The following is a 13,964-nucleotide window of genomic DNA, read 5'->3' as shown; positions in this document are numbered from 1 at the left end:
ATAATTATCTGCACTTCACAGGGGAGGAAATTGGCTCAGACAAATTGACTGCCCAAATACATAGCTGGTGTGGGAGCTGGGGATTTCAGTCCAGGCAGTTTTTTTTTTTTTTTTCCAACGTTTTTTATTTATTTTTGGGACAGAGAGAAACAGAGCACGAACGGGGGAGGGGCAGAGAGAAAGGGAGACACAGAATCGGAAACAGGCTCCAGGCTCTGAGCCATCAGCCCAGAGCCTGACGCGGGGCTCGAACTCACGGACCACGAGATCGTGACCTGGCTGAAGTCGGACGCTTAACCGACTGCGCCACCCAGGCGCCCCGTGGCAGGCAGTTTTGACTGTAACTAGTTGAGAAAGGAAAAAGGAGTTTCACAGTTGTCACCTAGTAAATGGTATGGCATTAATTGAGGGACAGCGGTATTCTTCTGCTTAATATAAACAATTTCACAGAACATCAACTTTCATTCCAAGTTATCACAGAACTCTGTGGAATGAGCCAAAAACCAGATAATTGTGTGATCACACCTTAGCACAAGCAAAATCAAGACTGCTGTGCAAATTACCATTAATTTTTCAGCTATGTTTGGAAAATGACTATTCTATTTATTAATCATTGTGTCGGGTACTTGTGAAGTTATTAAGAAGAAAATGTAAGCAATAAATATTTTTTAAAAATCCATTGATAGGGTCATCAGCTGGCTTAGCCCATGGAGCATGAGATTCTTGATCTCAGAGTTGTGAGTTTGAGCCCCATATTGGGTGTAGAGATTACTTAAATGCGTAAATAAGCTTAAAAAATTCATAGATTTAAATTTTTAAAAAATCGGTTAGGTTGTATTAGGAAAAAAATATTCCCAAAATGAAATATATTGAATTTTTTGAAATTATTTAATATAATTCAAACTCATAAGCTTATATACTATGAATATTTATCTTTAAAAACAAAAATATGATACGAATGAAACACTTAGGCCATGTCATAAACTTTTCTTTGCAATCTACATGTCAGGAACTAGGGTAGGTGCTAGGAATACAAAAATAAATGAGGCATAGACATTTGCCCTTAGGAATCTCATAGACTAAAAAGGGAGACAAAGAGACAAACACATTTAAAATGAATAAAAATGGGGGCAACTGGGTGGCTTAGTCAGTTAAGCATCCAACTTTGGCTCAGGTCATGATCTCACGGTTCATAGCTTCAAGGCCCGTGTCCGGCTCTGTGCTGACAGCTTAGAGCCTCGAGCCTACTTCAGATTCTGTGTCTCCCTCTCTCTCTGCCCTTCCCCACCCTCAAAAATAAACATTAAAAAATAATAAAATGAATAAAAATGTCCCTTTAGTAGAGCAGTGGAAGCAATGGGAAGGACAACCCAGCCTAGAGGAACCAGAATGTTTCGGTTATGGTACTACTTGATTGAAATCCTGAAAGATGAGTTTCAATGGAGGAGGGAAAGAAAGGCTTTCTATATAAAGAAAATAACCTGTATAAAGGAATAAAGGCTTGAAAGAGTCTGGTGGATTTAAGGATGGCCAGAATTTTGGTGTAACTCAATGTTGGGAGGGGAGTGTGCAGCAGGGAAGCAGCTGAGAAAAATGAGTTGGCTGAGATTATGCAGTCCTAATGATGCTAGACTTTCTGTGCTCTTCTAAGGAGGACATATAGCTTTGTTCATTTTACCCCCAAACATGCTAAAAGCAGGATTTTTTTTTTATCCATGAGAAAACTAAGGCTGAGAGTGGCTGAGTATGTACTTTTAAATATATTAAACAACATATTATGTGTAACATAATCTACATATATTTAATGTATATTAGCCAGATCAATGACAAGAAAACTCCATATTCATTTCTATATTTAGTCTTGAATTGGCAAAAGAACTTTCCATCTTTTTCTGATCCCCAAATAATTTTTAACTGGAAGAGAATTATTCTAAAAATCTCCTTTATACCATTGCAAAAGAGATGCTATAATAATTATAAAATGGACCATATCATCTAGATTCAAATGGAGTAAAAATTTCTTTAAAAACATTTTTTTACATGCACCCCCATGTTTATAGCAGCACTATCAACAATAGTCAAAGTATGGAAAGAACCCAAATGTCCATCGATGAATGAATGGATAAAGAAAATGTGGTATACACACACACACACACACACACACACACACACACACACACACACAATGGAGTATTACTCAGCAATCAAAAAGAATGAAATCTTGCCATTTGGATGGAACTGGAGGGTATTATGCTAAGTGAAATTAGTCAGAGAAAGACAAAACTCATATGGCTTCACTCATATGAGGACTTTAAGAGACAAAACAGATGAACATAAGGGAAGGGAAACAAAATAATATAAAAACAGGGAGGGGGACAAAACGAAAGAGACTCATAAATATGGAGAACAAACTGAGGGTTGCTGGAGGGGTTGTGGGAGGGGGGATTGGCTAAATGGGTAAGGGGCATTAAGGAATCTACTCCTGAAATCATTGCTTCACTATACACTAATTTGGATGCAAATTTTAAAAAATAAAAAATAAAGTTAAATTACAAAAAAAACCCCATATTTTTTAATGTTTATTTATTTTTGAGAGACAGAGAGACAGACAGAGCACGAGTGGGGGAGGGGCAGAAAGAGGAGACAATTCAAAGCAGGCTCCAAGCTCTGAGCTGTCAGCACAGAGCCCAATGAGGGGCTTGAACACACAAACCATGAGATCGTGACCTGAGCCAAAGTCAGACGTTTAACTGAATGAACCACCCAGGTGCCCCTAAAACTCTCTTTATTAAAGGGGCCTAGACTAGAGGCTATTTTAAATCTTGATTGCATAAGATGCACACTCTTATATCTTTATTTGGGGTGCCTTTTGTGTGGAGGAGGGTATGATAGTCCAGACAGCAGCTGAAGCACCAGTCTTGAGCTATTAAGTATTAGAAGCAGTAGGAAGAAGGGAAGTGGGGAAGGGCAAAGGGTGCACCTTCTGCCTGAATTAGCCTTACAAAAAAGTTCCAAACAGTGTAATACTAATGCATTTATCTCCTTGGTTAGAACTTGGTGAGATGGATAGTTTTGGCTGGGTACAATGAAGCTTTGGATAAAGGGAGGAGAAATTATGTTTGTTTTGAGGAATAAGGAAATGTTTCATGAAGATGGATGTACCTGAGAAAGGTCTTGAAAGCTGTGTAAAGTTTTGATATGCGGGTTGGGGGGGGGATACATAGAGGACAAAGAAACAATAACTCAGTTGAGACAGGTAGTAACCTCCATGAGGGTTTATTAGTATCATTTATGTAACAGAACTTTGTGGCATTCCTTAGGGAATATTTCCTTCTTTGTAAAATGAGAGTGTTGAACAAAGCCAATTCTCATGCCAACCTCACGACTATTACACTGCCATATTGTATGATCCACATGATGATCAACTGAAATTTTCCGTTAAATTGATGCTAAATATAGCAATAATAGCTGGGAATGATGGGTTTGATGTGCTCGTGATATTTTTTGAGCCTATCTAACGCCAACACCCCTGCTTCCATGTGAGATCCCATCCTTTATTTTCTAATAATCATGTATTTATTTTACAAATTTATTAAGATGTAATTAATGTACGAGAAATTGGCCATAAAGTGTACAATTTGATGAGTTTTGATATGTGTCTGCACTCATGAAAGCATCATCACCATGAAGATAATGAATATATCCATTATTCCCAACTTCCCTTGTGCTCCACTGTCCCCAGACAAACGTACAGTTTCTTTCTGTCAACATAAGATTTCATTTGCAGAAATGTTATGTAAGCGGAATGGTACATTAGTCTTTTGTGTCAGACTTCTTTCATTTAGCATAATAATTTTGAGATGCATCCATGTTGTGTATATCAATAGTTTATTCCTTTTATTCTTGAGTAGTATTCCATTGTATGGATATAATGTATTTTGTTTATCCATTTACCTATTGTTAACTATTTGAATTGTTCCCATTTTTGACTATCGATATTTGTGTTCAAGTCTTTATGTAGACATATGTTTTCATTTCTCTTGGTGAATGCCTAGATCAAATGATAAGTTTTATTTACATTTTAAGAAACTTGCCAACCAGTCCTTTGCTTCCACTATTCCACTAAAACTGTTTTTATCAACATCACCCACTGCTGTGATGTTGCTAAGTCCAATGTTCAGTTTTCATTCTTTATCTTATCTGCAGCATTGGATACAGTTGGTCTCTCCCTCCTTCTGGAAACATATTCAGTCACTGGCCTTTAACTGGTCTCTCTGCTTCTTCCCTTGCCATCCCTCCCCCCGGTTATGTTTGTTATTTTTTTTTAAGTTTATTTATTTATTTTGAAGGGGGCAGAGGGGCAGGGAGAGAGAGAATGAGAATTCCAAGCAGGTTCTGCCCTGTCAGCGAGGAGCCCCATGTGGGGCTCAAACTCAGGAACCATGAGATCATGACCTGAGCTGAAATGAAGAGTCAGACGTTTAACCAACTGAACCACCCTGGTGCCCCATGTATGTTCTTATAGTGGTAATCAGAGGGACCCTTAAATGACTCAGGTTATTCCTCCAACCTCCCTTCTCACTCAGATTTAAAGCTAATATCCTTCAGTGGCATAGAAGGCCATACATAATAATCTGACGCCACACTACCTCTCTCCTCTCCCATCACATTCCCTTTCCCCACTCTGCCCCAGGCAAAATAGCCTTCTGCCTTCAATGCATCAAGCCTCAGGGCCTTCATACTTGCTGTTTTCCTCTGATGCTCAAGTGACATCTTACTGGGGAGGCCTTCTGTGACTTCCTACCTCTCCTCCACACTCCCTTCTGCTTTATTTTTCTCCACAGTTCTTATAAGCCTCTGGCCTACTTTGTATATACTAGCTTAATTGTTTATTGTCTGTCTTTCTTCCAATAAAATATGAATTTCATGAGGACTTTGTTTTGTTCATTGCTCAATCCTCCACACATGGCACATACTAGGTAATCAGTTAGTATTTGTCGAATGAATAAACGCACAATCTCTAGTGTCTTCTGCTTCTTCAATTGTGTGATTTGATTTATTGAAGTAACAACTTAAAATATCTTAGACATCGACAGGCAAAATTTACCTCGAGATCAGTAAGTGACTAACATGTGAATGCTAGTTATTGTCTCTCTTGTTAGAAACCCAGTAATATTGACTATGTTCAGAAAAGCCAGGTATATTTTAGTCCTTTTCTAGTTAAAACAGCTTGTTTTTAAAAACTGTTAGATTAGCCACTGGAGGGAGCTCGTGCTTTTTTTTAAACAAGAAAATTCTACCATTTGACAAAATGACCACATACAAACTCAACAGCAAAGTTCTTTTTAAGGCTAATTTAATTTTTTGTTGTTCTTTATCCCCCTCCCTCCCCCCCCCCCACCCCAGCTTTATTGTTAGTTTTGCCCAGAATTCCATTCGTCCTTTCCTCCTTGTGGACAATGAGAACTGTTGGGTCTGCCCTTGGACAAATCAATCAACCCTAAGTTCAACAGGGACTATTTCCACCATCATTCTCTGCTATTTTTTTTTTTTTCTCTGAAACCACCACAGCCAAGTTCTTATGTCAAAATGTTTCTCAAGAACCATCTGATGGTTTTTACTTTTTATGTCTTTATACTTAACATTTCAAAGGGTTTGTACTTTATATGTCTTTATACTTTAAACTTCAAAGGGTGATAACATTTTAGTTGGCTTTGAAAGATCTCCAGTGATTTTATGATAGTGGGAAAGTAGCTCCTTTGAAGATAGGCCACTGCACATTTTATCAATATTTAATCTCATAAGGGGTAAAGAAATAAAGGCTTGCTCTTATCCTTTTCCCAGATTTCTTGGGTATGCCAGATGAACCCAATGCAGTTCATTGCCTTATTCTGTAAGATCTGCTTTACTTGCCGGATTAATTTAGACAATGTAAAGATGATTAATGTGGTTTAGTTTGGGTATTCCTGATTTTCATTGTCATGGGAACCCATTAGGAAAATTTCCATTTGGGGGCCCAAGATGTTCTCATACCACTATATAATTTTTCCACCTCATGAGAAATATGATAAACTGGGGCTAGTTTTTTGTTTTTGTTTTGTTTTAGCAAGGTATATAAGGATTTTGGGGTCCCTTTTAAGAAGACAAGTTACAGGGCACCTGGGTGGCTCAGTCAGTTGAGCATTCGGATCTTGATTTTCAGCTCAGATTGTGATGTCACGGTTTGTGAGTTTGAGTCCTGTATCGGGCTCTGTGCTGACAGCTCAGAGCTTGCTTGGGATTCTCTCTCCCTCTCTTTCTGTCCCTCTGCTCATGTGCGTGCTCTCTCAAAATAAATAAATAAACATAAGAAAAAAGAATACAAGTTACAATAGGGGGAGAGAACATGTAATGTGTATAAATTACCCATTTCTTTGCTAATAAATCATCCTTGTTTTTTTTTCTTTCTATAAATATTAGGAAGAAACATGTTTCTCTGTGGCCCAAATGATATGAAGGTTATGGTGAGATATCCTCAAGCATCCACAACCTCAAGGATCTTATTTATTTCAGGAAATAAATAATATTGAGGAGAAGATTTTTCTCGTTTCCTATTGAGGAGGGTCATTGAAAGATGAAACTGCCAGTGGACCTGTGAGCTGGACCTGGGAGATGGGATGCTCCTCCCCCCTCCCCTGTTCTTGAAATATGGGTTCCACTTGCCTTTCTGGATCCCAGAGGCTGCTGCAAGGACATAGTCTTGAGATAATGATGTGATGTTGGGAACACCTGCATGGTGTATGTGACTGAACTCTGTTAATGCCTCTTGATAAACTTTTAGGATTTGGCAGGTGGGTGCGGGATCCATTCATTTTGTGCCACACAGCACAAGCCTGGGTGTAAGTTCCATTTGCTATTATTAAAACTACCACCTTACCAACCTGGAGTGGCCTGCCTCTTTCTTTGGTCTCTCCCTGACCTCTGCTTGAAGTGGCCAGTTTCAGATTATACCAGGGATGCTCCAGGGAGAGTTGTGAACCTACACCTCCCCCAGAATGTTCTTCTCAGTTATGAAAGGAATAGCATCCCCTCTGTTGTCTACCCCCAAGTTGAGGGACCCACAGAGGGTAATGGACAATTGGAGAATCTCATCTTCAGGCAGAGGAATGGAGCAATGGAGGAACTACCTGGATATTACTCGGCATTACATTCGATAGGAAATAAAGAAATAATGAAACTCTTTCAGAGTCTTCTAATTCCCATCTCATTGTTATCAGAATAACCTAAGACCAGAGAAGTTGTTTCCTCACATTTTGGCTGCCCTAGATTAGTTCCCTACAGTGCTTTATTTTCAAACATAAACATACTTAAAGGAGTACAGGGAGCGTCATTGTAACATGTGGCCAGGTTTAGTCATCAGGTCTCCATTACACAAAAACTGTGGTGTACTGGACAGAATACTGAACACTGAATGCTTTGCAAGGAACTTAGAGATCGTAGTCCCTTACGCTTCAGTTTACAGATGAGGAAACTGCTACTCAGAGAGGCCATAACACTTGTCAACACTACTCGGCCAATGTATGACAGACCATTACTGGTCTTTATTTCCAGACTCTTGGATGTACTTCCATCTGTAAGTTTTCTCCCATTGGTAAAAGTCTGTGTTTGGGGCTATGGGAGAGAATAATAAAGATAATAGCAGCTAACACTTAGTGATCAAAATAAAAAGTATAGGGGAGCCTGGGTGGCTTAGTCGGTTAAGTCTGACTCTTGACTTTGGCTCAGGTCACGATCTCATGGTTTGTGAGTCCAAGTCCCAGATTGGGCTCTCCACTGACAGCACGAAGCCTGCTTGGGATTTTCTCTCTCCCTCTCTCTCTGCCTCTCCCTTGCTCATCCTCTTTCTCAAAAATAAATAATAAACATTAAAAAAAAATAAAAAGTATATGTAACCTGTGTCATTTGGGTTCTCCGGGAAGCAGGCACTGAGGTAGAATCAGATGTGCAAGAAGTTTATTGGAGTTAACCCTTCAAAAATAAAATAGGAAGGGAGCAGAATTGGGCAGAGACTGCTTCAGACTGTGATACAGACTGTGATACAGATTGATAAAGTCTTAGTCAATCTAGTGGGGAGCTCCCAATTAAAGACTGTCCGTAAGGGGAGTCCTGCACTTGGCAGACATTACCAGGTCCTAGTATTCTTTGGAAGCTGCCCAGTAAGACCATGGCCTGAAACCTGAGGGGAGCCAAGCTGTGCCAGTTAGAGGCGGTGGCCAACTGCCCTCTTTGTGGCTGACCAGCAAGATCTTTGTTGCAGGGCAATTCGAGCAGCACACCTCCATGGCTGCTACATAACCCAAGTGGCCCCAAAGTTCTCTAGCCTTCTGGAGTTACCTTCAACATCCAAGTAGAGTGACTTAAGCCCCTATTCCATCAATGAGAAATCCAAAACCTTTCCCAATATTTCCAGAGTCTCAAGAAGGCTCACAATTAAAACCAAATGTTACACAGCAATGTTTTAAAGCTGGTCTCCCCACCACAGGAAATTTCCCACTGGCCTTCTTTATCATTTTACTTTGGCATGCTGTCCCCCTTCCCCTTTCCCTCTCCTGCCTCTCTTTTTGCTGTTCCAGGATCCCCAACACTCTTCCTAGCTGCCACAGATAATTCCTGTTTTCTCATTATTCAGAGAAATTTAGCTCCCTTTTGCCTTTTTGAAAAAATATATTTATTTGAGACAGAGAGAGCGAGAAAGAGCGAGCACAAGCCTGGAAGGGGCAGAGAGAGAGAGGGAGACACAGAATCCAAAGCAGGGTCCAGGCTCCAATTTGTCAGCACAGAGCTGGACATGGGGCTTGAACCTATGAATTGTGAGATCATGACCGAGCTAAAGTGGGACGCTTAACCCACTGAGCCACCCAGGCACCCCTCACTTTTGCTTCAATTTCGATTCCATAAAAACTCCTATGTTAGTCTGGCCCTAATCAAAGGCTCCAAACAAGAGACATCTATCTTCCTTGATAGACGTTTATTTTATCAGATAGATGTAAATTCTGCTGTTTATAACATAAATAAAAATTTGTTTAAGTTAATATAAAAATTGATGACACACACATAACAACACTTTTTTCCTATTATATAGTTTATTTTGACATTTCTCATCTCATACTTACAGGTTTTGATTTTCAGTTCCTCCTTGTGGAGGAAATGCAGGCTGTCTACTCTGATGCTTAAGAAAGGCTGATGATAGGTGGCTGGGCCCAATGGGGCCTATGCTCTACACAAAAGGCAGAGGCCAAGGCCCTGTTCCCTGGAAATGGAGGTACCAGCAACTCTTTCCTTTTTCTTTTTTTTTTTAAAGTAAGACAAATTCTTTATGAAAACAGTCAACTTGAAACAGTATAATAAAATACTGTATTTAAAAGATGAAATTTCTTTATCTGTATAGCAAGCTTTTAAAGAAAGCAAATATTATGGATACTTTGCTACCTTTCCCTCTAATCTTTTATCAGTTTGGTCCAGTCCATAATGTTATTAACGCACTTAGATTTGACAGCTCCTTTGTGATTTACTAACTTCCTTAAAATGTAGGGTCAAACACCCCTGTCCCCTCAGAATTTTAAAATAATGTAATTTGGTATCAAAATGCCTCAAGGGATGTCTCGGCCAGGTGACTACCTAGGAGCTAGCTAACTCCTTATCAGCAAGGAAGGTTGCTTTTTTCTCCTATCACTTAATTTCATCTTCTCTCTACACAGGCCAAAAAAGAAAGTGATAGTATCCTAAAGCTTCCGTAATTGCAATCTCTCCCTGTATCTTCCTTTCTGTTAAGAAAACAACTTTCTTTTTTCCCTGAAGGGATGAAGAACCCTGAAATAGTTTTCCCGATTAACTCACCTAGAAATCACTGGCATTTAAATTCAAAAGTACAGCTTACAGACTAAATATTTTACTGATCTCCTTAACAGTTGCTCTAATATAAAAAGCTTGTTCAGCTACAGACTGCTTTCTGGCATAGCAAAATAATTTAAATTTTAAATTAGAGAACAATTCTTATGGTTAAAGTTTCTGACAGAGTACTCACAGTGGGAGGATTTCAGTGTGCCCAGGAGCATTCTGGGATGGAGTACTGGGTGGGATGGAAAAGCAAGATTTGAATCATGAATAGGTGGGATTCAGATGGGATTGAAGGGGGTGGGTGAAGGGAGCAGATGAACAAAAGACCATCAGTGAAATTGAAGGCAGAAGTGAGCATGGTAAGTTTAAATGATTGTGGTAAGAGTGGTTGAGATTGATTTGGGAAAGGCCTGGAAGAAGATTTAGGGTGAAGCATATGTCACTTAACTAAAAAAATACATATTAAGTGCTTCCAAAGTGACAGGCACTGCTCTAAGCACTATGGATGCCAAGGTGAGGAGTACTTTCTGCAGTCAAGAAACTTAATGTTTGTGGTGGAGTGGGGGATAGGAAATAACTACGTAAATATTTTCAAAAGACAATTTCAGATTGTGATGAAATTTGATTGATTTATCAGATTGTGATAAAAGAGAAACAGACTATAGATTTTGTAAATTGTGGGCCTTTCTAGATAAAATTATAACGGGCATCCTCTGTATGTGTGTTTTATTTTGTTAGTTTATGTTTGCATTATTATTATCTTCCATATGATTTTTTTTTAATGTTTATGTATTTTTGAGAGAGAGAGTGAGCAGGGGAGGGGCAGAGAGAGAGGGAGACAGAGGGTCTGAAGCAGGCTCTGCAGAGCCCAATGTGGGGCTCAAACTTAAAACTGTGAGATCATGATGCAAGCTGAAGTTGGATGCTTAACCAAGTCACCCAGGTGCCCCCCCCCCCATATGAATTTCTTAATAGGAATCTTTTAAAGTCATTTGCCCATTTTGTGAAGGCTGGCTTGGTTAGCACTCTATCTTACAATCTTCATAATTTTGGTTGTAGTTTAGAGTTAGCCAGAGAAGACTGTGCCCATATAAGGGGCAACCCATTGTTGCAATGCACTGAAAGCCACTGACTGAATGAGGACACGTGTCAATGCCTCCCAGTTGTGTATGTCTCACTTTTTCTGCAGGAAATCTCCATGTGACCCATGACCACCTGACAAATGCATTAAGTGAAGCTGTCAGTATCAACTACTAGGTTCAGATTTATAGTAAATCTTCAGCTCTTTCTTATTTTTCTAGACAAAAATATTCATGAATATTCTCATCTCATCCACTCCAGAGGGTGTACACAACTCGACTTTGGAAAGCACTATACTAGAGAGGGTTTGGGGACAAGATGACAATTTCATTACGGAGTCTCTGTGAAGTGACATTTAAGCTGAAACTCAAATAATGAGGTAGGAACAGCCAAGTGAAGAAGGTGGCACAGGTGTATCAGTTAGGAAAACAGAGGCTCTCTGAGTATTGTGGGAATAAAGAATTTACTATAGGAATAACATCTTATACAGATGAGGAAGGATCTTTGGAAGCAAAAGTCTGGCAGAATATTTAAGGGGTTGGAGAAATATTCACCAATCAATCCTTCAGAAGTACTTCCAAGTATCTGGTGGAGGGTTTGGGACCATTGTTAGTCACAAGGCCAGCAGTCATGAAGATGAGGTAAACATGGAGGACTCCAAGGGCAAGCTGGAATCCCCTGGATACCACTGTGTCTGTCATCTCTATTCAAGAGTAATGGTCATTCCCTCACTTCTGCCTTCCAAATCTCACGCCTCTTTGGTAAACTCTAACCTAGAACTACACAGGGAAGAGGATTCTGGAAAACAGAGTTCCCAGATTAACCAAGTTGATATAGCACAGCCCAGCACAACAGAGAATAGCATACACAAAGGCCCGGAGAAGGAAATGAACTCAGTGTACTTGAGAGACAAAAAGGTGAGGCTGAAGCTAGTATTTGAAGGGGAAGGATGGAGGGAGCATGGTCAGAAAGGCACACAAAGCCTAAACTCATATGGGGCTTTGTAGACCCTGGTATGTTTGACTTAATTCTAAATTACAGGATTTTGAGCAAAGTGGTGGTATTCTAGGAGTTATGCTTTGCAAGGATCATTCTAGCTGTCAGAACGGTAAGGAAGCAAGAGAAAAGTTGACCAAGAGAGACAGGAGGTAAAATAGGGAGGCTATTGTCATCTAGGAAATGGACAATGATGGTCTGGAATATGAGTATAAAAAATGTAGATACACAAAACTTGTCAAATGAGCTTTTGGTCTCATTTTTCCAACACATTTTTTTAGTCCTGGGAACATCTTTCCATGTATGAGATGTGGAACCCTCTGTTGCAAGGAAAGTGCAGCAGAGCTAAGTGGTCAGGGAAGGCTGGGACTGACATTGAGTACTTCCTATGCATCAGGTATATGCTGGGCCAGTTCCTCACAACAATCCTGAATAAGGAAACTGGTGTATAGGGAGATTAAACAGTATATTTGAACTGAGGTCACATAGCTAATAAGTGGTAGGCTTCTGATCTTAACCAAGATATCTCAGAATCCAGAATCTTAGCTCTTTTCACAGCATCCTGTAGTTTCTTAGGTTAAGGCCCTTGTGAGTAGTCATGTCCACCATCAGCAGCTGCTACCTGCCCAAACATCATACCTTTCTGGCCTCTCAAGTGTACTTCAAATGTACAAGGCTGATATCCGTTGTTCATTCTCAACCTTCTTAGTCCACACTGCATAATACCTCCAGCCTAAGTTTCCTGGACCCTTAAAGAAGTTATGTTTAGAGCTCCATCATAACTACTTGAGGCTTTATAATATTTCAATATATATACTTTCAGGATATGAAAAAGGGTTAGGACAGTTTTGGTTTCCTGGTTTATATCTCATTGGAATAGCATTAACTTTCAGGACTAGGAAATAAATTGCATTCTACATAACTCTTCAAAATCAATGTTGTTATAAGGCATTGTTGTCATATTTTCCATAGAAGTTTTTCTTCTGTCTCCAAAGAGCTCTATAAAGGGTTTCCATGTCTTTATCTCAACTATAGCCTATCTGACATGGAAACAAATGAAAAAGGACATCTAATAATTACTGTTAAACATGCAATGATTGAGGTGCATGTCCAAGATATTAAAAAAATCAGTATTTTTTTAAAATGCAGGTCTATTTTGAGAGAGCGAGCGAGCATGCGCAAAAGCAGGGGAGGGGCAGAGAGAGAGGAAGAGAGAGAATCTGAAGCAGGTTCTGTGCTGTCATGCTGTCCTATGAACTGTGAGATCATAACCTGAGCCAAAACCAAGAGTCAAACGCTTAACTGAGCCACCCAGGTGCCCCAATCAGTATTTGTTTTCTGATCAATGGTCTATTTATTGATGCCCTTGCCTTTAAAGAAAGAAAATATTTCAAAGTACAAGGTATATATGCCAGAACTGCTTTGAACTTAATAATTATTTGCTTAGAGAGTATACATATATATATATATAAATGATGAATGCTTATCACGTACATATATGTCATAGGTACTTAGTCAAAACATGTTGTCTCTGGTTGTTACACACTGTCCACTTTACCTGTGGGAACTGGGTCACAGACTCTCAAACTATGAAATGTGTGGAGTTTTCAGGGGTTTCATGGAAGGAGCTAAAGAGTTTCACAATTAGATATGATGCTGTTTGGGTGGGATCATTGCTGGGCAACACTAAAAATCACCTGCAGTGTAAGAAGTGACAAAATCTGGCAAAGTAGGTGTAAGTTTAAATTCTGGCCAAAGATGTCCTTTCCTACATAATTCACTGAACCTCCTCTTCAAGAGGGTTTCCAAGCCCTTTTGAGGCTAACTGGGCACCAGCCATGCCACCACTAACAGGATTTGCTACTCTCTCCAGCTCTTGGTTTCTTAATACCCTTCCCCCTTTTTCATGAAAGCTGGCATGGCAATTGATAATCACAATACTTTACAAACTCTGAAATAGGTTAAACTGAGAATGAAATTTATATTTATCTAAAATGAGTTTTCAAAAGGAA

This window comes from Prionailurus bengalensis, chromosome B1 (assembly GCF_016509475.1).
Source record: "Prionailurus bengalensis isolate Pbe53 chromosome B1, Fcat_Pben_1.1_paternal_pri, whole genome shotgun sequence".
NCBI lineage: Eukaryota > Metazoa > Chordata > Mammalia > Carnivora > Felidae > Prionailurus > Prionailurus bengalensis.
The sequence above is the reverse complement of the archived record's forward strand: the minus strand, read 5'-3'. Positions refer to the sequence as shown.